Below are 24,927 nucleotides of genomic sequence, written 5' to 3'. Positions count from 1 at the left end.
ATTCTGTCAATAAGTTAAAGTATAAATGTTTATCACCAGAGTAAAATACTATAATTGTCAATAATTGTAGAAGCTGTTAGTTTCACGTATAGAAATCATGATTTCACAAGTTCAATGATTAGGTCAGGAGATTGACAGTTAACACAAATACTAACCTAGTACATTTTTTTTTCTTGTTAGCTGGATATATTTCTTTTTTGTGTTTTCTTTGTCACAGAACACTATTTACAGTAGAGGAAACTGGCATTGCAGTCTGATGGTATAATGGCTTGTTCACATAAACCAGTACATGTTCATCGTTTAGTACAGAAAGCCCTAATGGCACATGCCCTATTAAAATTTAGGGCATCTCCAATATTCTCTTTCTTATTTTTCTTTGTCATCTTTTCTTTTTTTTTTTTTTTTAAATAAATGTTTTCAAGGTTTGTCTAAAAGAAGGCCATATAGGTTCTTGGCTAGCAGAAGACAATTCAGAACAGTTGTTGCACAGTTGGACTGTCACCTTCATTTTTTTTCCAACTCATTTTTATTAAAAAACTAAAAAAATGCTCCAACTATCAGTTTTACAAAATCTTTAAGGGAAACACGAGCAAAGATGCTGAGGTAAAAAACACCTGAGGTAGCTTTTTCTGTGTGTTTTTCTCATTGAAAAAAATCTGTAAATTTAACGCCCTGGGCCAACAACCTTGTATAAATTGCTACTTTCCTCCACATTTTTTTTAAAAGAAAGAACTTATTTTGCTCCATACTGATGGCTTATACACCAAAATGCAAAAAGACAAAATACATTCTTTCATTGTGGAATTTTTTTCTTTGTTTGGTTAATTGGTTGGTTTGATGGGTTCCTGTTTTCCTCTTCCAAAATGCTAGGACAAGTACCATTGACTCTTGTTCTTTTGAGTAACCAAGTGTAAGCTGAGGCTGATTTGTGTGTTTCGCTTTTGTTGCTTTTGTGTGATGGGATACTCAGAGCACGGCTTTCCTGTGGGGGGATGGAGGGTGCGTAGATAGGGGATTGAGATGGAGGGATGAGGGAATTCAAAAGAATGGAGATGGAGAAGTAGGGGAGGAGAGGGTGGGGAGAGATAAACAGAAAGAGAGATAGAGAATTATATAGCAGTATGCAAAAAACCAGTTTAAAACCTGTGAAGCAAAGAGAAATGGATGTATAAGCTAGACAGGCATAAGGAGTGACACAGTTTCCTCTTCAAGGAGACGGTATCCCTCCGGTTGACATACACAGATGATCCAGAACTGCTGTGAGTGTCCTTCTGATGAGATTTCCCCCTGGGTGAATTTTGTGTGGGTGGCCTCGAAGCTCTTCTGTACACCGTGAACCTCCCAAAGAAAGACTTTAAAGTCTAGAAAAGTCTGCTTTCTCTTTAAAAAGAAAAAAAAATTAGTAGTTGATTCAAAATTGGAATTAGTTATTTAATATATTATTTCTCAAATATATTACCGCTGCAGGCACCCTGTGTAACCCACAGGCCACATATCTTAATGTCCCCTACTAATATGTACACACATGTACAGAGATTTGCCACAAAAAAAGGTGTGCAATTTGTTTGGCTTTGAAGTTCACCTATGTTACTTCAACCAAAAGGGATAGCGTTGTGGGAGTTAAGGAGAGATCTGAGTGGATGGTGAAGTGGATTGCTGAAGCCTGCAGGAGCCCGGAGAGGCAGGAGGCAGGGCCTGGAGGTTCTGGCAAACCTGGCTGACCTTCCCTACCCCTTCCTGGCCCCTGGGATTCTCAGGGCATCTACAGAGTCCCTGGCCGCCTTCGCAGACTTCCCATTCCCCAGATGGTCTTTGCTTTGCTCCGTATCTGGCTGGCTGTGTTTGGTCTCATTCTGTCAGGTGTTGGAAGGCCTCCATTCATCTATTGTTTTGCTGGTGCCTGTGGGAGGCCTCACTTGCTGCACTGTGAGGCGACTCCCTGAGGGTATTTCTACTCCTGCTGTTTCACCTGTTGTACGATTTCCCCGATCTTGCGCTGTGCAGTCTGGCTAGCAAAGAAGTGCCCGATAATTCTGACAGTCACTTCCTCATTTTCATGAGGCACAATGACTTCTGCACTGGTTAAGTTCTGTGGTTCATTCATGGTCTTGCCACCTTTGCCAGTCACCTGGCCAGCTGTGGAAGAGGGCACTCTGATATGGGCTTCCAGCTTCACTTCTTTGGGGTTAAAGAAGTTTTCTTCTTTCAGTTTCCCGAAGATCCATCCCTGGGCCTTGATGAAGGCTCCGGCGAATCTTGCCAGCTGTTTGATGTGTGCCCCTTTCTTCCCGATGATGGTACCCACAACCTGGGTTAGGATGAAGAGATTCACAATTTCCTGCTTTGGAGAGTGATGATGCGGGAACGGGCCAAACTGGTGATGAGGGTACAGGCTGGAGAAGTATCCGGAGTGGGTATTAACAGCCAGCATATCATTTTCAAAGGCCTCACGCAGCTTCTTCATAATCTCTATCTCAGCACTGGCACAGGCCTCCACTGTACCCTTCACAGTGATGGTTCTTTCTGGGTTGTATATGCTCAAATCCTGCAAGGAGGAGATTGTTATCTTGGTCCCTGTTTCATGTTCAATTTTCTTCACATTTCTGCCTTCTTTTCCAATCAGTTTTCCAACCAAGCCATTGTGGGCCATGATTTTCAGAGGAATCTCTTCAGCTGGTTTGGTCTCATCTGCCTCTTTCTGCATGATTTCAAGAATTGTGTGGCTGTGACATGCTTCAGAAGTCCCCTCTGGGGTGGCATGCATGGTGACAGGCTTCTCTTCAGCTCCAGAGTTCTCTTTTCTATAGATGTCTAACCGGGACTGGGTCTACTTAGTGATGTTCATTATGGTCAAGCCCTCCTTTCCGATCATGGCACCAAAAAACTGGGTGGAATCTGCAGCGGGAAATCAGTCTGGCCTGAGAAGAGCCCCCAGGGCATGGCCTTGCTCCCGGTAAGAGTGGTCCCCACCCTGGGCTCATTGAGTGGGTAAGGGGGAGCTCACCTCTTCATCTGGGATATAGGAAGTCTTGAAGGAGTAGTTCTCGAACTGATGCCCACTTAGCTTCTTCATGGCTATTTTGCTTCTTCTCTTGTTGCATATGTGACGTTGACAACAGCAGTTTCTGTGTCTGTGTTGACTTGTTCCACATTCTCCACTGTCCTGTATTGAGCCAAAAGTGCATCCAACACCTCCCACTGAAGGTGAGGAGGTATGTTTCAAATCTGAATTTTCCTGTTCCTTACCTTTTTAGAGACTGAGTAATCAACCATGATTTTCCCATGCAATTCCACTTTACCTTGGCCTTGCTGCCGCCCTGCGCCCACTCCACAAGCCGGTCGGGAAGGGGCTCCTGCAAGGCTGGGTTCGGTCAGGCTGGGAGCAGAGCCTTGTGCTGGCTAGAGTTGGGTAGTGCGCGTGCGTGAGTTCCTAGTACATTATTAACTTGATGAAAGTCTTTGTAATTTTTCTAAGTCAAAATGTTCATAAACATTTAAATAAAAATAAGACATTAGTAGAGGTTGCATTATATCCTGATTATTTGTATAATTTATAAAATTGTTTAATGTACAAGCATTAATAAAACATTTAAACTATATACATTTTCTATTTAATTGCAACAATTCTCCCAAAATAATGACCTATTTGGGATTTATTCACATTTATAAGATTGAATTAAAGGGAGAAATAGAATGTTCCAGGAAGGAGAATAAAATGATTAATAGTATCCAAGAAAATAATCCTTGACTCAAATGTAATAATGAAAAAATATGAAGAGTATGAAAAGAAGAAAGTGTTAGAGAAAAATTAGATCATCTAGAACACACCTTACTTTCTCAGTAATCTTAAAATAATAGACTTTTACAAGAGTGCTTTACAAACATTTCTGTGTAGATTTTTAATTAATGAATTGTTGATATAGAGGAAAGAAAATGTAATAAGTTGCTAGAAGTATCAGCATCTTCAATGCTACCAAAAAAGTCTTGCTCCCGCATCTATTTCAGCTGAAATTGAACACTTTCTTTGTCACTACAGATGTGTAGAAACTATAGTAATAATGTAGCAGCTGACAGCAGGTGAGAAATTGAGTACCATGCTGTCATATTAAAAATCAGCTCTTAATATGCTTAACAGAAACTTATCTTGAAAATTTATTTTAAATTAGATTCTACATTTATCTTTGTATTCCAAAAAGTCATTCTGTAATGATGATATTTGGCTTTTGCCACAGCTTAGTAGTGTGCTGTATTTTAACAATATGGAATGTAGTAAAATCTATTCCTTTTCTTCTGTGTGCCTATCATATTTATTAATTTACCCAAATTATACAGAATGTTGGGTAAGTTAAGAGGAAAGTATTTTTAATAGCAAAATCCTGTGTTTTCAGCCTTAATTTTTTTAGAGGCTAGTTTCTATTTTAACTAATAATTTAGTAGGCTGCATATTATATATAAAATTTAAACAAGTTTTTATGTTTCAACATAGAGGAATTGCCAATTATTTTCTTCTTAACTAAGTGATGCATTACATTAAATCCACTGGAGTACTTTTCAACATAATTTATTACACAAATAAGTACTACCATATAAAAAATTTCCGCCTGTAATCCCAGTACTTTGGGAGGCCGAGGCGGGCAGATCATGAGGTCAGGAGATCGAGACCATCCTGGCTAACATGGTGAAACCCCATCCCTACTAAAAATACAAAAAAATTTAGCCGGCGTGGTGGCAGATGCCTGTAGTTCCAGCTACTCGGGAGGCTGAGGCAGGAGAATGGCATGAACCCGAGAGGCGGAGCTTGCAGTGAGCTGAGATGCACCACTGCACTCCAGCCTGGGCAACAGAGCGAGGAGACTCCGTCTCAAAAAAAAAAAAAAAAAAAAAATTTTCAGTGTTATTTCATTTTCCTTCAGTTCTTTCATGAGATAGTTATTAGAACCACTTACTGTGAATTAGAGATAATAGAGACATAAAACAAAAATTTGCTTTTTTCCCCCTCTACAGTAGAAAACAATGGTAACCACTTATTTATTTCATTGTCAATCAATGAAAATAGAATAGTATCTACTGGAGATGGGCGTGGAGATCTTAAAGTTTAAAAACAGCTGCATAGTATCCAAATAAGTAGTACAGGATGTATTGTAACAATGCAAGAACTGGTTTGATTTAATTAACTGTGGTTTAATATGTTGTGCATCTCACTCATGGCAAACCATGGTGGCATTTACTGGCTGATGCTTCAAAGCACTACTGTTTTTCATCTACTGTCATTGGTCAGTTGTGTTGTAGAGGCATTATATAAGGTCTGGAAAACAGTTCTCAAGGATTTTGCTTTAATGATAGATGTACCATCTAGTCCATTTGTTGATGTCATTTTTTTTTTTTTTTTTTTTTTTTTTTTTTTTTTTTTAAAGACAGAATCTTGCTCTGCTGCCCAGGCTGGAGTGCAGTGGCATGATCTCGGCTCACTGCAACCTCAGATTCCTAGGTTCAAGCAGTTCTCCTGCCTCTGCCTCAGTCTTCTGAGTAGCTGGGATTACAGGTGTGTGTCGCCACACCTGGCTAATTTTTGTATTTTTAGTAGAGACAGGGTTTGGCCATATTGGCCAGGTTGGTCTTGAACTCCTGGCCTCAAGTGATCCACCTGCCTTGGCCTCCCAAAGTGCTAGGATTATAGGCATGAACCACCGTGCCTGACTTGCTGATTTTAATTTGATGTAATCTCTAAACTCTTTTCTTAATGACTTTAAAGTGTGAAACTGTAATGGTTTTACCAAGTAGCTTTTAAATGATGTTTCCTGAAGCAGAGAACAGATAAATTTGAATGATATGTTTCCAACTACAGACAGCAGTGATCTTCATGTCGTATTACATTCACCCTATAAAATCACCTGGATGTTTTTAAAAAGGCAAGTGGAGAATGGAGAAAAAAGAAGCGTTGCTCGTGTGATATGTATAGTGATCTGAGATTTCTTACATTTGATAATGCTATGGAAGTTATCTTAGATATAAAGTAGTTTCAAAAATTCCAGTTCTGTAACCACATCTGATATGGTTTAGCAGTGTCCCCACCCAGATCTCGTCTTGAATTCCCACTTGACATGGGAGGGACTTGGTGGAAAGTCTTTCCTGTGCTGTTCTCATGATAGTGAATAAGTCTTACAAGATCTGATGGTTTTAAAAAGAGGCATTCCCCTTCACAAGCTCTCATTTTTTACCTGCCACCATCCACATAAGATGTTACTTGCTCCTCCTTGCCCTCCCCCATGATTGTGAGGCTTCCCAAGGCACATGGAAGTGTAAGTCCAATTAAACCTCTTTCTTTTGTAAATTGCTCAGTCTTTATCAGCAGTGTGAAAATGGAATAATACAACACCTTAACTTTTGAAGTAAATGAGATGCCTGATAGTATTTCCCCCCAAGTATTTTGTGTTTGCTTTTACAGGTACTTTTTGGATTACTTGATTAAAAATGCAAAAATTACTATAAAAATAGAGGATTATATCTCTTTAACATATTATCACTGTTATCTTTCAATACATTGACAATGCAAGGGTAATAGTTGAGGGTTTTTGTCAAAATGTTGGGGTAAGCAACCAGGCTAATGTAAAGTGGAGGCAAGGAAAATGTTTCAGTGAAAAGCAAAACAGGCCATGTAAATACATTGTCGGTGAAAAATAAGAAATGAAAAAATAAATATTTAATAAAATTAATGACTGAAACAGAAAAAGTCACGAATGTTTTTGGATTATAGGCTATACCACAGGGATATAGAATTAGTTGAGAGGGTGGTGGTGAGGGATAAAAGACTACACATTGGGTATAGTGGTGTATGCTGCTTGGGTGATGGGTTCCCCAAAATTAGAGAAATCACCACTAAAGAACTTATCCATGTAAGTTTTGGGGGAACCACCTGTTCCCCCAAAATTATTGAAATAAAGTAAAATAAATTTTAAAAAATTCATACGAGAAAAGAAAGTATTTTCTTACCTAACCTGCATTATGCAGTTTTTTTTTTCCTTTTCTTTTTAATTAAGAATGGCAAACTCCTTCTGAAACTCTTGATGGCCTTCATTTCTCCAATTTCAGGTCTTGCTGCTCTCATCCCTACTTCCTATAGGCAGTACTACCAGTAAGCTTCTGTAATAGGCCTCTAGGCAGTCCTAGTTCCTTCCTTAGGTTTGTAGGTCATGCTCTTCCATTGCCTGGAGTACTTCAATTTACTCTACCCTCACCCTATTTTCTGGTTTACTTTTCTTTATCCTTGAATATTAATTCTGTAGACCAGGATAGGGGTACCTTTATAATTTCAAAGTGCCCTATACTTCCACTGTCATAGTACATATATTAATTGTATATTTCTCTAAGTTAGTGTAAGAGTTTGTGGGAGTGTGTGTGTGTGTGTGTGTGTGTGTGTGTGTGTGAAAAGACAGTATCTTTAGTTAATAAGCACAAAATAAATATGTTTTGAATGAGAAGATTCTGGTTCTAGTATTTACTATTTTTAGATTTAGGAAACATTTATTAAATGTTTAAATATTACTTCTTAGTCCAGCCTGGGGGGAGTTTAGAGGAAAACTAATGGACATGGGGCAAGCTTAGGTGGAAGGATGATGCTTGAGCTCAGCTCTGTAGGATGAGTTAATCTGGACCGAGTTGCTGATAAAAATAGAATAAATTTTGGTAAGAACTTTTCTTCCAGTGTATTTTGGCTTTGCTTTGTAGAATAAAAAATAAGTTAAAGGATGTTAGACTATAATAAAATTTATATTGAAAAAAACTTATGAGAAATTAACTTTATATGAAAATTCTAAAAAAGTCTGAAATGTACAGATGCTTCATGTTAATACTGACAGTTATTGGCTAGTTTATCTTATTTCAATTCATAATAAAACTAAAACAGTTGTTTTTAAGCGCTAACAGAATAACTGGGTCTTGGAAAATAAGTAGCATTATATGCAGAACGTGTAATATGCCAACTGGTGGCATTTTGCTTCCCTATAATTATTATCTAGTGAATGATAAGACTAGACTATCATTCTAGTGATATATCTAAAAGTAAATTTCTTATTTATTTATATGTTATATGGTAAAACTTATATTTAGAATCTTACAAGGGAAAGGAAAAACATCTTTTCCCCCTCTCCAAAAATCTACTGAGAGAGGAAGGTATTTATTTGGCTTACCTGAATTACATGAGACAATATCTCAGACTTTCACCTGAGTAAGAATCACTTTGGTTCATGCTAAAATACAGGTTCTTAGGTCAGTCCTGTTTTTGTTGGTGAGGCCTTTACATTTGACCTTTAATGAGCATCCCAATGTTATCACATTCCAATGTGATAACAAATTGGAAAATAATGTGTATGTCAGTAATATGTAATTCAGATACTAACGACTGACCCTTATTCTCCTGGCCATTGAGTGGTGTGGCTGACACATTCTGTGTAAATCTGAGGTTCTCAACAGGTTATATCCAATTCTGTCATAAATTTAGAGTAATCTTAAGTACATTGAATTAAATATTACTTATTGAATGCATGACATTTCACCTAGAATTCACAAAATCAGTCAAATGACTTTATTCTTATCATCTGGGTACCCTACTTTGCTGAGCAAACTGTGTTACATGTGGTTTTGTTTATTACAGTCTGTGCAAAAAGAAACATCAACAATATTACTCTCATTTCACTTTGGTATTTCTGGTATTCCACTAATGCCTCATTTGTAATAGTTAGGTATATCTTTATCTTTCTAGTAAACTGTTTGGTTTTTAAAGAATAGACAATTTAAAAAATGTTGAAATATAGTATATATCCCTAACTGACTTTGTAGGGGATAACTTTCTTTTTAATCTTGGTTATTTCTTGATTATATGCTGCTTATAAAAAATACAAAGCTTAGACATTTACTTTGTTTTTTACCTTTTACAATTTTTGTTAAAGTAATACATATTCACTTTAATATGTGAAACAGTGCATTAATATGCACAGAAATATTTTTAAAAAGCTAATATCCTTTTCATCCCTTTTTTTCCCACCTCACTTTCTTTATGCTGATGCAAACATAAACACACGTGTAGGTTTGTGTTGAGTATGTATTTTAATGTGATTATTTGCATATTTTGGAACTTGCTTTTTTAAAACACCATGTTGTGGTTGTTGTTCCAGCATAACTGTATAATTATAACTTATTCTTCTTAATAACTGTGTACTATGCCATAGTATAAGAGAGTATCATTATTTCTTCAGTACTTCTCCTGTTTATGAACATTTAAGACATTTCCCCTTTTTCGTTACTACTCATAATGGTGCAACAGATAACTTTGCTTATAGATCTCTATGCATTCATTTTCTTTCTGTTTTATTAAAGATGCAGGATTGTGGATCAAAAATAATGTGTATTTCAGTTTAATGAATTTCCTTTATAAAATAAATAACATTTTATATACTTGTTATCATAAAAATAGACTATAGAATATGGAAAACACATAGAATGAAATAAAAAGCATCTATAAATCTACCATCAAAACACAATCAATGTGCTAACAAATTGAAAGTTATTTTTTCAATTGTTTGTAATTATTTGCTTCTTTACAATTCATTACATCAATTGTGTTGTAATCCTGTAAGGTTTATTTTTTACCACAAGGAAGATTTCACAGTGTAATTTCAAATTCTGAATTTTTAATTTTTTTTTTTTTTGAGACAGGTTCTTGCTCTGTCACCCAGGCTGGAGTGTAGTTGTGTGGTCACAGCTCACTGCAGCTTCAGTCTCCAGGACTCAAGTGCTGCTATCTCCTCAGCCTCTTAAGTAGCTGGGACTACAGGTGCATGCCACCTCACCCAGCTAATTAAAAAAAAATTTTTTTTTTGTGGAGATGGGATCTCACTATGTTGTTTAGGCCAGTCCGAACTCCTGGGCTCAAGTGATCCTCCCACCTCAGACTCCCAAAGTGCCGGGATTTCAGGTGTGAGCCACAGTGCCAGGCCTAAGTATTTTTTTTTAAGGCCTAAGTAGTTTTTTTTTTTAAGGCCCTTAAGTTTTAACTATAGATTTGTCTTTGTTGTTCCTACTTCTTTCACTTAAAGAGAACAGCCGAGAACTTCCAATGAAATTTGTAATATAATCTAAGAAGTGGAATATTGATAAAGGAAGAAAAAATAGCCCTGAAATAGGACTGTGCAAGCTTGAGTATTAGGTATGGCATCTACCTGATTAGACATGGGATTTTGGTTAAGTTACTTGACGTCAGAACCTCAGTTTCCTCCAATATTTCCAAATTCAGGTAATAATGACTTACATTTTAAGATAATTATTTGCAGTTGAATAAAAAGCAGCAAAAGTATTAAATAGTATGTTGTTACTTAACTTGATTCTGTCTTAGAACCAAAAATATCAAAGTTTTCCAAACGCAGTATCAGAAAGTTTCTTTTTGCCTCCTTGCAGTCCATCCTGATCATCATCCCCATAGGCAGTTCTTATTCTGATTTCTGTCATCATAGGCTCAGTTTTCCGATTCTGGAAGTTCATGTAAGTGGAACTATACAATATATACTCTTTTGTATCTGGTTTCTTTCGAAAAACAGAATGTTTATGTGGTTTATCGATGTTATATGAATATAACATATTTCTATACTGTGTGGTATTATGCTATGTAAAATTAATAAACTATTCTAATTCTAAACTAATGTTATCAGTAAAATTATTAAACTATTCCACTAAGTAGGATAGATTAATAGGCTCTAAGTGAAAAACAAGTATTCTTATAGCACCACTTTACCTTTCTTTTTTAGAGAAGGATGTTTGTATTCATGTATGTGTGTGCATGTATATATGTTACTGATAGATGGATATATAGGTAGGTGAATAGGTAGAGTGGTAGTTTTGGTTTGAAAAATTGAGAAGAATTCATATAAAACAACTATGATTTATTATGTCTTGGGAAAATGGAGCATGTGAGACCTACCTTTTATATACTTTTAAAAACTCATGTAATTATGAGTTTTACCTTTTATGTTTTGTGTCTTTCAGATGAGGGGAGGAGGAGCTATACCACCTACCAAATAAATAAAAGCTTTTAAAATTACTTTTTTCTTCTCTGTTCCTTATTTCTACTGTCTCTCCAATTTTTTTTTCTAATTGTATGGGGAAATGTAGCCTTTAATTTAGCTCTTAACATTATAAGAGTTGCTCTTAACCTCCCATAAACAAGATTATTATGCCCATTATGGTTTCAGGGTGTGTGTGTGTGTGTGTGTGTGTGTGTGTGTGTGTGTGTGTGTATATTTATAGTAGCTGGCTATTTCTGTCTATGATAATTTACCCTGTTCTCCCCATAACCCCCACTCCCAATGCATTTCCTTGAAGAGATCTTTGGAAAGTCCTGGCAGTTATTTACTAAATATAGTACTTTAAAGCAACGAGATAGTATTCATTTAAGTAAGTGACAAATTTTTCAATATTTGGGAGTTAATATTTTAAACTCCCAAAATAAAGATTGATCCTTTTTGGCAATTTAGCCAAACCTTCAATATTTGATTGTTTAAAGATAGATTTAGTTTCTGATGAGTCAGGGAAACGAATCTGAAAAAAATGATATACTTTGCTGTACTTTTGTCATAGTTTATAATCAAATCCTTGGAAACTAGTAGCATTAGTAAACAACAAAATAATTATGAAATTAAAATATTGAATCATTAACAGATTGTTAGCAAACAATAGAAAATATTGGGGTTTTAAAAAAATCATATTGTTTACTATACTGAGGTAGTCAGCCTCAAAAGATGGCTATGAGTCAGACCTCCTAGTATTTATGCTCTTCTATTGGCCTTTCCCCTTAAATCTGGGCTGGCCCTGTGACTTGCTTTTGACTTGCTTATGGTGAAAGTGATACTGTTTGACTTCTGAGGACAGGTTATAAGGAGCCTTGCATTTTCCATGCGAGTCACCTGGCATATGTGCTCTGGGAGAAGCCAGCCACCATATGTGAAGGCCAGTATCCCTGAAACTGCTATGTTGTGAGGATGCCTAAGCTAGTCACATAGAGAGGCTAATTGTAAGGAAGGAGAGAGAGAAATGCTTCTCTGACTCTCAGCTGTTGCAGTTATTCCAGCTAAGTTATCAGACATATGAGTGACAAAACCATCTTGGATCTCCAGCTCGATTGAAATTTCAGATGATTCCAGCCCAAGCCACCATCTGATTGCAGCTACATGAGTGAGACCAAAACAAGAACCACTCAGATAAGTCTAGAAAATTCCACAGAACTGTAAGAGAGAAATAATAGATTCTTGTTTTTAAACCTTAGTTTTGGAGCATTTCCATAGCAACAAATAACCAGAACAGGTATTTTTAATTAAAATTTGTCTTAAATATATTTTATTATGGAAAGGACCAAGATATTTTACTCATCGTCAGCATTTCACTCTTTTCTAGATGACAGTATTTTGAGCCAAGGGATATGATTTAAATAATTGACACAGAATTGCAGATAAAGAGAAGTTCTGAGGTTAAGAATCAGTTCAGCCAGAACCAATCTGAAGCATCTAAGGCTACTAGAAAGCTTTAAGGAGCCATGGATCATACTTAAGGGACCCAACAGTAATGAGGGGATTCAGGTTGAATCCAAGCATTTTCTGTTTAAACAGAACAAGATATGTAATAATTTACTTTAAATAAATTAAGTATAAAGCTTTCACTCTTTCCTCCTCATTTACTTTATTTGCTACTTTAGATGGTATTTTGGTGGCTCAGTTAAAATAATACTTAATAAAGTTAGGCTTCATGTAAAGGGGTGGGATTTGTATCAGATTAATGTAACTTCTAAGTCCCTTTATGCATTCCAGATAAGAGGAAATGTGAATCCCCTAACGCCAGAGACTGCTGTTTTTTGATTGCTAACGCTTTGACCTCAAAGTTCACTGAAGATTAGTATATTAGGCATGGTGCATTCAAGCTCATTTTCTAAGTTATCTTTATGTTTTGTCAACTGCCAGGTGGACTCTGGGCATTTTTTGGGGAAATGTGGTTAAGGCAGCCATAATTAGCAACTGCTTGAAATACTTACCAGGTATTTTAAAGAATAATAATAAGACCTCATTTAATTTGGTTGGCAGCTCTTAGATGATTTCTATAGTGATCATGATCATGTCTTACATTTTTATATATTACCTAGCCATTTAATAATGTACTTGAGAACTAAATATTTTAATAGTATTTCCTTACAGTCTGATACAGCGTGCAATGTTAGGTAGTTAAATGTTGTCTAATACATAATTTTGAGCTCAATTAGCTTGAAATGGAAAGTTCATCTAAAGTACATATGAATAAAAGGGATTATAAGTATAGTGAAGTGTAACATAGAACTGGTAAATATTTTAAATATATGTACTCATTATGATTTGTGAATATTATAACCAAAGCATGCAGTTGCAACAACTTCCAAAAATTAAAAACTATTTGAAAACTCTTTTTACATTTTACACTTAATAAACTAATTTGTACATAAACCACATTATTATTTATATTTAAAACTAAAAAAATTCACTTTCTCCAGCTATTCTAACAAAAACTTAATAAGTAGGCATTGCTTTTAAAATGACACAATCTACCAGTTATTTGGTAAAACTAGCATAATCATAAATTTCCCATCCATGCTTTTTCCAAAAATACTAACCCATATTGTTCTCTCTGGACCTGTTGTAGGGATGACTAATCCAACTGCTGAGGTCTCCCTTTATGTGTTTGATGGAACACTTGGCTTGCTGGACTACAGCTGTGTGTTTATGTGCAGTGCACACCTGCAGGGGCCTGACAAATAGCTGTAGTATGCAGGGGATACAAAATTACCCTGGCAGTGCTGCAAATAAGGAAGTTTCTGTTTTGAAGTCCATATGTGTGTGTGCTTGAGATGCCAGCTGGTGTATTTATGTTGCATGCACAGATGTAAAACTGCCAACTGATTTTATACCAAATAAAGTCTAATCTTTTTATACGTACTTTGTGTCAAAGTTATGAAGTGGTGTGTAAGAATATTCTCATGACTTAGCTCTTTTAAAATAAAAGCTGCTATTAAAAATATGAACTCATAATATCATTAGGAAAGAGAGGAAGAAGGATAGTGATAGAGATGGTATTTCTTAACTATTATCCTGTATATAATAATGTTGTTATTACTATATCATTTGATAAGTAAAGTTTTGATGTGTTATAATCATGAATGATATATATTCTCTTTTGTGGCTAGAGTCAGTCAGGTCTTTATGAAATCCCAATTTATGAATACTGAAATGTGAAAGACAAATTTATATAATTACTTGACTTGAAGGCTTTGGCTATTCTATTTTTCAAGTACATTTGATTTTAACAAGTTGAAAGGATGGTGCATTTTTTGCCATTTTTAGAATGTATTTAAATTTGTTCTGAAAGAAATACTAGTGTTTATAAATACCAGGGATAGTATTTCCCAAGTCTAGGGAAATTTTAAAACCAATATAAAAATAGTGGAAAAGCCAGTTATTCAAAAGAACCTTTGAAAGAAGCAATTGTTTTTGTTTCTTTTAATATGTCTTCTCTAACTAAATGAAGAAATATATTTGACTGTGTCCATCCCAAACAAGAATAATGATTTGATTATTAGAAAATTGATCTTCAAATTAATATTTGCAAATGAGATACTTTATATGTTACTTAAGTGTAAATGTAGATTAGAGTGGAAGCTTTTTTTAAAAATTAGTGTTGGATATATTCATTTTCTCTAAGAACTATCATTGCTTATGAAGCAGTGATTTTTTCCATATATAATTGGTTTATTATTTTTTTCTTTTTCTTTCTTTGTTTTTTTTTGGAGATGAAGTCTCGCTGTTGTCAGCCCGGGCTGGAGTGCAATGGCGCCGTCTTGGCTCACCGCAACCTCTGCCGCCTGGGTTCCAGCAATTCTCCTGCCTCAGCCTCCCGAGTAGCTGAGATTACAGGCATCTGCCACCATGGCCAGCTAATTTTTGTACTTTTTTTTAGTAGAGGCGGGGTTTCACCATGTTGGCCAGGCTGGTCTCAAACTCCTGACCTCAGGTGATCCACCCACCTCGACCTCCCAAAGTGCTGGGATTACAGGCATGAGCCACCATGCCCGGCCCATATATAATTGGTTTCTAATATTAATAGATATGTTTCAGTTGAATCATTTTCAAAAGGATTGACTTTTACTATATTTGAAATATATGTACAAATTAAGAATTTTTAAACATTGCTCAACAATAACTGTTATCAGAATGGTTATATTTGTTTTTGTTTTATTTATAACCTCTTTATTGTTTTGTATCATTTTATATGTATAAGTTTATAAATATTTGCAAATGGAGCAAAGTAGTTCAAGTGCTTTTCAAAATCATGTTAATTTTCTTATTAGAAAATTTTAATGGTACTGTAAAAATATGTTGTCGTATATAATCTTGTATTCAGTTTTGCATTTGAAACACACTGGATTTGTCTTTCACATAAGTATATCTAGATATATTGATTCTTCTGATATTAATGTAAGTTATAATTGAGTTCTGATTTTTTACTTAAGAATTGCCTTATCATAGTTCCTTATTTGACTATATTTTACTGACATTTTGTATGCTTCCCTAATTATTATTTTTATTGATAGTGTCAAACTTGTAAATAGTTTGTAATGACTTTAAAAATTTACATAGTGTTTAATAGGCATCATTCCTTTTTCTTCAATGGTAGGCATGATGCCTTTTTTTGTCATAAAGGGATGTATATTTGCTATTTTTTCTAGCATGATTTTACTTGAACTTTTACTATAATTAAATTTCAGCAAATGCGGGAAAGGCCTGAGCTTTTAGCATTGTCCCTTAGGCTTAAAGTCTAAATTTTGACTAAGTCAGGCATCTTAATTCATGAAGAAAGTTTGATTTGGAATAAGTTTTATATAATGAGACAGAAAGATGGACTAGAGGGACAAGATGTTTCTTACAAAATATACAATTACTTGTATGATTAAAAAGTGCATGAAGAAACCAAGTACATCAATTTCCCAAATGAAAGGTAGTATGGTATACTTGAATTAACTCTTGATCAGGAGACATACAAAATTCTAGCCCTGTAACACACAGTTGTATGTTATTAGACTGGTTTCCTGGAGCTTTAGTGTAGTTTAATTTTTCTACCAGAGAAAGGGAATAGTAATTCTGATTAATATTGATATGAGTATTAATAATAAGATAATGGACATAAAGCTGTTCTATGGTCAGGGTGTGGAGCATGTAGTAGGTGTTCAATAATAGTTGACTTTTTTTAAAGCAGTAGTAGTAACACTTTGAAAAAGTTCATTACATAGGAAATATACATGTAAGGTTAGCTCAGAAAAGGATAGACATAAGAAAGCTTCACTGATGCCTTACGTTTTTTCCTGAAAATATATTTTAAAGAAAGGACCAAACCTCAAATTTTTATAGCTAAAAGAATCTTTTATTACTTATTTGAGAGATTATGTTCAATACATTGCTTGGTTATTTAGTGCTAGGGCCAACTGCCTTTAGTAGGATATCACTTCAAACACTGCTGCCGCCACTGCAGGTTGCAAGCACATGATTGAAGGCTTCTAGTTCTCAGCTCATGCCCAGATGTCTTTCAATAACTATAGCCAGTAATTTCTTCAAATTGCTCACTTTATCAGCAGCACATGTCATCAATCCTGAAGTGGTTGGTCAAGTCAACTGCAGAATCTTTAGCTTATAGACACAGCTGCAAACAGGTGAACAGGCAGAAAGTAATTTGTGCAGCTTGGTGGCTGTCAGACGAAAGACAGACAATCTGTGTTTAAAACAGATTGCAGGCCCTGTATGGGCCAGACAAAAGGGATTTCTCCAACTGCAAATAATTCTAAGGTTAACATATTTTCCTTTCTGCCATTAGGTGATTTGTTAAAATTGGAAACAATGAACATTATAAATCTACACAGAAACTGGAGACAAGATGAAAGAGAAAATCAGATCACTAAATAGGTTTACATTTGTCTTTCCAAAGAAGTATAACTGGCATTCATATAAGCTGTTTTCTCACAAATTAAGCCAAGTTATAAAATTCTTTGAAACTTACAAGATTATAAATATTTCAAGTTGCATTAAGAATTACTGGTATTAAAAAAGCAAGGAACCTTGAACAGTCTAGTTTTTATAAGTAGTTTTTAGAGTTAATTGTTAATTTGTAGATGTTGGAATTTGCTTCTTTAAAAATAGTATTTTTCTTGCAGCTTTATTAAGTGGATTTTAAAATTAGCATATGCTAGATATAACACACTTTTCAGCACATAAAATCTACCATGGTTACAGAACAAAAATTCATATGGAGAAAAATATTCTGAGGATCTATGCATTTAAAAAAGTTATCCTCACATTTTTTCCTTTGGAGTTATTTAGATCAGAATCTGAAAGATACCTGAATCTATCTGTAAAACAGTCATATTTTAGAAGATAGTTCTACAATAACACTAAGAGTATTCATCATTTTTGTCCATAAATCTCAAAATGATAAACTTATGAGAGTCTGAATCAGCAAAGTTATTTCTCAACAGTATTAGTCCATATAAGTGCCTACTCATTAAACTAAACAGGAAGAAGGACTATATTACATTAGCTAAATGAGTACCTCATGACAGAAGACTACTGAAGAAGATAACACACTATCTTTAAGACACACTATCTTAAATATCTAAAAAAGTTTAGATATTTAAAATATGTGTACATGTGTAGTGCATGGATGCATGTGTTTGTAGTGAGGAACACATGAGAAGTAATTGAGTAGTCCTTCTTTGTTTTCGTACCAGAGCTTATGTCTATGATATAGAGAACCGTAAGTGAATGTTACTGATTCATTCTCTCTTATTTTTGGCTCTCTTGTGCTTTCTCTCTTGTTTCACAATCAATTTAGTATTGTAATTGTTTTTAATAGGTAATGATCTATGTAACATAGTGTTTAAGAACACAGTCCTCAGTGTCAAATTGGATTTAAGTTCCAGTTTGATAATACTGTGTAATTTTTGAACAAGTTACTTAACCTACCAAATCCTTAGTTTTTCAGTGGTGATAGTGGCTGTTTATTAACTTAGGTTGTTTTGTGGTATTAAAAACTCATATAAAGTATTGTGCCTTGTGCCTTGTACTTATTTAAAACTTCAATAAACTTTAGGCATTTTCTGCTAGAATCCAAACATCCTGAGGAAAGGGAATGTTTTGGTCTTGCTCCTAGCTGCTTCCTAAGCATTTATTAACATGATTTGAACCTCTAAGAACTCAGAAGTAATCTGAATGAACTTGTCAGTAGTTCTGTAATTTTTAGAGTCCACTGTGCTGATTTCCTTTAGTCATAATATTCCTTTCTTGCCAAATGCCTTGACCTTAAATATGACAACAATTCTTATTTATTTATTGAGACAGAGCCTTGCTCTGTCACCCAGGCTGGAGTGCAGTGGTGCGATCTTGGCTCACTGCGACCTCTGCCTCCTGGGTTCAAGCGATTCTCCTACCTCAACCTCAGTAATCCCAAGTGGCCGGGATTACAGGCACTCACTACTATGTCTTACTAATTTTTGTGTTGTTTTAGTACAGACAGGGTTTTGCCATGTTGGCCATTGGCCAGGCTGGCCTCAAAACTCCTGGCCTCATGTGATCCACCCGCCTCAGCCTCCAAAAGTACTGGGATTACAGGTGTGAGCCCCTGCACCCCACCCTGATTTATTTGTTGAGTATAGACAAAGTGGTATGAATATTTTACTGTCTCTCATTTCAGTTTTTCTAACATTAGGAAATTGTTCTTGATTACAGCTGTTTGTCAAATATAGCTAGCTGTGGTGCCTCATGCTCACAGAATAATCTGGCATTAAAAATCAATTATATTTTACTGTTTTTTGTTTTGTTTTGTTTTTTGAGACTGGGTCTCGCTTTCTCAACCAAGCCTTTTGGTCTCCAAACTTGCCCAACATGGTTCTACTCCATTCTTTGGCCAAAAATCAATGGGTTCAAGAACACAAGTTTTAACTCTAGGACTTAAGTTTAGATTTCTCATATCAAAATCGCTTTGCCTCGAGAGCAGTAGTTAGAGCTTCCAATATATGCTGACTTTCAGGCCCTACACCATACCTATTGTTTTGAAATCTCTGAGGATGGGGCCTAGATGTCGATCTTTCAATAAAATCTCTTTTTGTCAATCTAATGTGGACCCATGGTTGAGAACAAGTACTCTAGGACAGAGACTGGCAAGTTATGACCCATGGGCCAAATCCAGCCCATCAGCTGTTTTTGACTGGAATGGAGTAACCATCATTATTTGGCTGGTTAGTTATTATCCATGGCTGTTTTGTGCTACAACAGCAGAGTTAAATAAATGCAACAGAGACTGTATGTCCTCAAAGCCTAAAATATTTATTATTTAACCCTTTATAAAAAATGTTTGCTGGCCGGGCGCGGTAGCTCGAGCCTGTAATCCCAGCACTTTGGGAGGCCAAGACAGGCGGATCACGAGATCAGGAGATCGAGACCATCCTGACTAACACGGTGAAACCCCGTCTCTACTAAAAAAAATACAAAAAGCTAGCCAGACGAGGTGGTGGGCGCCTGTAGTCCCAGCTACTCGGGAGGCTGAGGCAGGAGAATGGCATAAACCCGGGAGGCAGAACTTGCAGTGAGCTGAGATCCAGCCACTGCACTCCAGCCTGGGCGACAGAGTGAGTGAGACTCCGTCTCAAAAAAAAAAAAAAAAGTTTGCAAACCCATTTTAGATTATGAGCTCTGATGCGGTGACTCATGCCTGTAATCACAGCACTGTGGGAGGCCAAGGCAGGTGGATCATGAGGTCAGGAGTTCGAGACCACCTTGGCCAACATGGTGAAACTCCATCTCTACTAAAAATACAAAAATTAGCCAGGCGTGGTGGCACGCATCTATAATCCTAGCTACTCAGGAAGCTGAGGCAGGAGAATCACTTGAACCCGGGAGGTCGAGATCTCACCACTGCACTCTAGCCTTGGTGACAGAGTGAAACTCTGTCTCAAAAAAAAAAAAAAAACCAAAACAAATAAAAAAAGATTATGAGCTCTGATTATCAACAGTTTTGCACATATTTCATGTTTGTTGCTACTTCAGGTAATCCATTGGTGAATTAGCTAGATATTTTTGATTACCTTTTTATTTCTTGCCTAATAGTGAGCTGTTTGAGGGCAGGCACTGTATTTTATAGCTCTTTAAAATCCTCAACCCCTAATATAGTTAATTTTGCATAGTTGGGTGTAAGTAAATGTTCATTAATTGACTCTAGTTATTGGCCTTCAGTTATTGCATGAAGATACTAGTAAGGGACAGTGTGGAGCTTTTGATTTGTGCATGTTCAGTTTTTTTTTTTTTAACTCCTTCTGTTAAAATAGACATTGTTGTAATTTAGAATATTACCAAGTCATCATTGTATAATTACAGAAAATCCCTTAATTTTTTTTTCATTTCTGGAATTACTATCAACCTTCATTACTCATTGTTTGTACTTAATGTTTAGATCTAAGCTACAAAACAGCATACCATATTTTCATCATCATTACTCTTTCAAAAGTTTGCCTTCATTCCTGTTTCAGGGAGTTTGGGCAATGCCTGTGATATTTGTGTCTTGAAAATATCTCAGTGGTCTGTCAGATACGAGGTTGATCCAATTTTAATAATAGTTTTTTCTACTTCTTGATCTTTAATAGATTGAAATTATCTTGGCTTTTGCTGGTAGTGTAGTCATAATAATTTTTAAATTGTGGGTGCTCAAGGGAGAAAACAGACCCAAAATGTCCTGTATTGGTTCTGTGTTATTCCCCAGGAATGATGTGTTTGACTAGTTTGCTTTTAAACTATTAACTACATAAATTTTGTTCAAGGCTGGTGTCTTAGCATTTGTATTACAACTATAGTTAGTATACATACATGTCTTCTCTATTCATTAAGAAAGATCACTATCTTACATTGCTTTTTTCATTTCACTTGTTAAATAAAGTGAATATGTTATTTAGGGCAGGGAAAAAAATAAGGCAATCACGCAGGTTGCTGACGGCAGTCCAAATGGCTGATCAGAGAGTCTTTATATGCATTGGTAATGTGTTGTGCAATATAAGCTGAAATATATTCCACAAGGGAGGAAAACGGAATAGGTTACATACACTGTTCCTAAGTGCAATGAATATAAAACTCCATTACTCACTTTAGGCAGGTGCTTTTTATATGAGGCTTTAAAGTAATATAAAACTGCTGGTGAAATGATTGGTTTATACAGACACCACTTAGCTTCCAGTGCTCTAACCAGATAAAGAGACTAAAACTATTAAGATATTTCTTTAATGATTCAGGGATTGATGTTTAATATTCTTTTGGTATAATAGCCTGTCCCTATAACATTGTATAGTTATGAAATTTGTGTGTGACTTGGTTATGAAAGACTTTTTTCAGGGAAAGAGGAAAAAAGTTCTTATTTGTTAATGATAAGGAAATGAATCTCTCCAAAATTTCTTTCAATGTATACATATATAGAAAGATATATATCTGCATTTGAAAATATTTTTGAAGGACTTTCTAAATACGTTTCTTGGTAGTTTTTTTCAGCTTTTCTTCAAGAACGATTGAACATTTTATAGGCATTAAGATTGAATAAATTTTGTAATGTACAATAACTCTCTTTAGGATAACTCTGCAGTTGGTTGATAAACATTATAAAGCATTAAAATGTGTATTAGTTCATAAAGATTTGCAGTGATCTCACTTAGATATACAAACCGCTATATTTCTCTTTTTTGACACTTTTACAGAGAACAAGTACCTGCTTATTGTTTTAACGCTGAACATTCTCTTATGAGTGAATTTTTATAAACTAAAAGGGACATTAAAAGGATAACAAATAGGCATTTTTTGAGTTTGTCTTAGGTTCTAAATATTTGAACCAGATGGTTTTCTTTCTAAACTGTCACTGATTGATTGATTAATTGGTTTTCCCTCCCTCCCATCCCTCAGTGCCTCCATGTCTCCCTCCCTTGAGCTTCCCCCTCACCCCTAACCCCGCTTCCCCTTATTAGGTGACATTTACATGCAATCAGCTATTTTAGAGTGTATGATTCAGTGGTATTTAGTGCATTCACAGTGTGCAACTACCAGGCCTCAGTTTCAAAATGTTGATATCACTCCATAAAAACACCCCATAGCTTTTAAGTAATTGCTTGTAATTCCTCCTCTCCCTCATCCCCTGGTATCCTCTAATCTTATCTACTTTTGTCTCTATGGATTTTCCTTTTCTGGACATCTGATATTAAAGGAATCATATATTAATATTATGGGACCTTTTGGTTTTCTCCAGAGATCTAGCTAAGTTGTTGTGTGTATCAACAGTTCATTCATTTTTTATTGCTCATAATATCCCATGGTATGGATGTACCACGGTTTGTTAAATAGTTTATCTGTGGAAGGACATATTTGTTGTTTCCAGTTTTTGGCTATTACAATAAAGCTGTGATAAACATATACAAGTTTTTGTGTGAACATGCATTTCATTTCTCTGGGAGTAATGCCTCAGAATACAGTTGCTGGGCTATATGGTAGTTGAATGTTTAAATTTTTTTTTTTTTTTGAGACAGAGTCTCGCTCTGTCACCCAGGCTGGAGTGCAGTGGCGTGATCTCAGCTTACTGCAAGCTCTGCCTCCCAGGTTCATGCCATTCTCCTGCCTCAGCCTCCCATGTAGTTGGGACTACAGGTGCCCACCACCACGCCTGGCTAATTTTTTGCATTTTTAGTAGAGACGGGGTTTTACCATGTTAGCCAGATGGTCTCCATCTCCTGGCATCATGATCCGCCTGCCTTGGCCTCCCAAAGTGCTGGGATTACGTGAGTCACTGCCCCGGCCTGAATGTTTAATTTTTAAATGAATGGATGTGACTGTGTTTCAATAAAGCTTTATTTATACAAGCAGGAAGTGGGCCAGATTTGGCCTATGTGGTTTGTCTAACATGGTTATAGGAAGAAGGAATTGGTGGATAAATATCATGGCTTTGTTAACGCCTATTTAATCATGTTCCTTAAATATATTGTTTAGTAAACTTCTTTATAGAATTACCCATATAGTAATTTTTGTTTTCAAATAGTAAACTTAAGATGATATCCCATTTCATTCCTTATATTGGTAATTTATGGTTTCTCTCTTATTAGAGTTTTTTCAGTTTTATTGGTCTTTAAAAAACGTTTAAAAAATCAATTTAAAATTTTAAACAATTTTTTTATTTTTAGAATTTTGAATATAAATTTTGTTGATTTCGGCTACCTTTGTTATTTTTTGCCCATGCTTACTTTGGTTTTATTTTGCTTTCCATGTTTTTGGTGTTTTTGGTGTTTTAGGTGAGAGCTAGATTATGGAATTAAGACTTACTTTTACTGTGCACATTCTGTGCTATAAATTTCTCTCTGTGTACTGCTTTAGTTGTGGCCCACAAATTTTGATACATTATATCTTCATTCAATTTTTGTCTTCTGTTTCATTGGAGAATTCCTCTTTGACTCATGGACTATTTAGATCTGTTTAATTTCCAAGTTTGGGGAAATTTTCCTACTACTTTTTAAAAAATTGATTTCTAATTTGAATCTATTGTGGTCCGAGAACAAACTCTGTATAACTTCATTTATTTTAATTCTGTTCATTTCTGGTCCAGTATAATATTGTCTACCTTGTTAGCTGTCTCATGGGCATTTGAAAAGAATGTGTATTCTGCTGTTCTGTAACCTAGAAACAGCTTATTAGTTGATGGCATTTTTGACATTGTCTGTATCCTTGCTGACACTCTGTCTAGTTGTTGTGTTTGTTGTTGAGAGGGGTATCGAAGTCTCCAAATATAGTTGTAGATTTATTTTTTCAGCTCTATCTCTTTCTGCTTCACATATTTTATAGCTATGTTGTTTGGTTTATACATATTTCAAATTGCTGTGTCTGTTCAGAGGATTGGCTCTTAGGATTTTTTTCCTGTTAAACCTACTTTGTTTGACATTAAAATAACCAGTTTTTTAAAAAAATATTGAGATAAAGTTCACATAACAGAAAACGTATCATATAGCTATTTTCAAGTGTACAATTCAGGAGTTTTTAATAAATTCTTATAGCTGTGCAGCTATCACCGCTGTCTAATTTTAGAACATTTTTATCTCCCCAGAAGAAGCCCCATACCCATTAAGCAATCATTCCCCATTCCCATTTCCCCACAGCCCTTGGCAATGACTAATGTACTTAGTGTCTCTGTGGAATCCTGATTTTGAATATTTTCTATAAATGGAATCATGGAATATGTAATGTTCTGTATCTGATTTATTTCACTAAGAATAATTTTTTCAAGGTTTATTCTTGTAGTATATTTCAGTGCTTCATTTCTTTTCATGGCTGAATAATATTTCATAGTATGGTTATATTACATTTTGTTTCTTCATCAAGAGGTAGATATTTGAGTTATTTCCACTTTTTGGCTATTAGGAATAATGCTTTTATGAACATTCTTGTACAAGCTTTTGTGTGGACATATATTTTCAGTTCCTTTGGTTATTTACATAGGAGATGTATGCGGGATCATATGGTCACGTTTGATTAACTGCAAAATTGTTTTCCGTAGCAGCTGGACCATATGACATTCCTAACAGCAATGTATGAGGGTTTCTTTTCTTTCCTTTTGTTTTTTTTTTTATTATACTTTAAGTTCTAGGGTACATGTGCACAACATGCAGCTTTGTTACATATGTATACATATGCCATGTTGGTGTGCTGCACCCGTTAACTTGTCATTTACATTAGGTATATCTCCTAATGCTATCCCTCCCCACTCCCCCCACCCCCCAACAGGCCCAGGTGTGTGATGTTCCCATTCCTGCGT

At 35.4% G+C, this 24,927-nt stretch overlaps 1 protein-coding gene and 1 pseudogene across 1 annotated transcript in view; one reads left to right on the top strand and one right to left on the bottom strand.

The window, feature by feature from the left end:
* VPS13B (vacuolar protein sorting 13 homolog B (yeast)) overlaps positions 1-24,927 on the top strand; it is an 873,819-nt gene that overhangs the window by 236,902 nt on the left and 611,990 nt on the right. The window lies entirely within an intron of this gene.
* Positions 1,952-15,739, bottom strand: LOC105504432 (annotated as a pseudogene).

The sequence above is a fragment of the Colobus angolensis genome, unplaced genomic scaffold, assembly GCF_000951035.1.
Source record: "Colobus angolensis palliatus isolate OR3802 unplaced genomic scaffold, Cang.pa_1.0 Scaffold121, whole genome shotgun sequence".
NCBI lineage: Eukaryota > Metazoa > Chordata > Mammalia > Primates > Cercopithecidae > Colobus > Colobus angolensis.
This window is presented reverse-complemented; position numbering and strand designations above follow the sequence as displayed.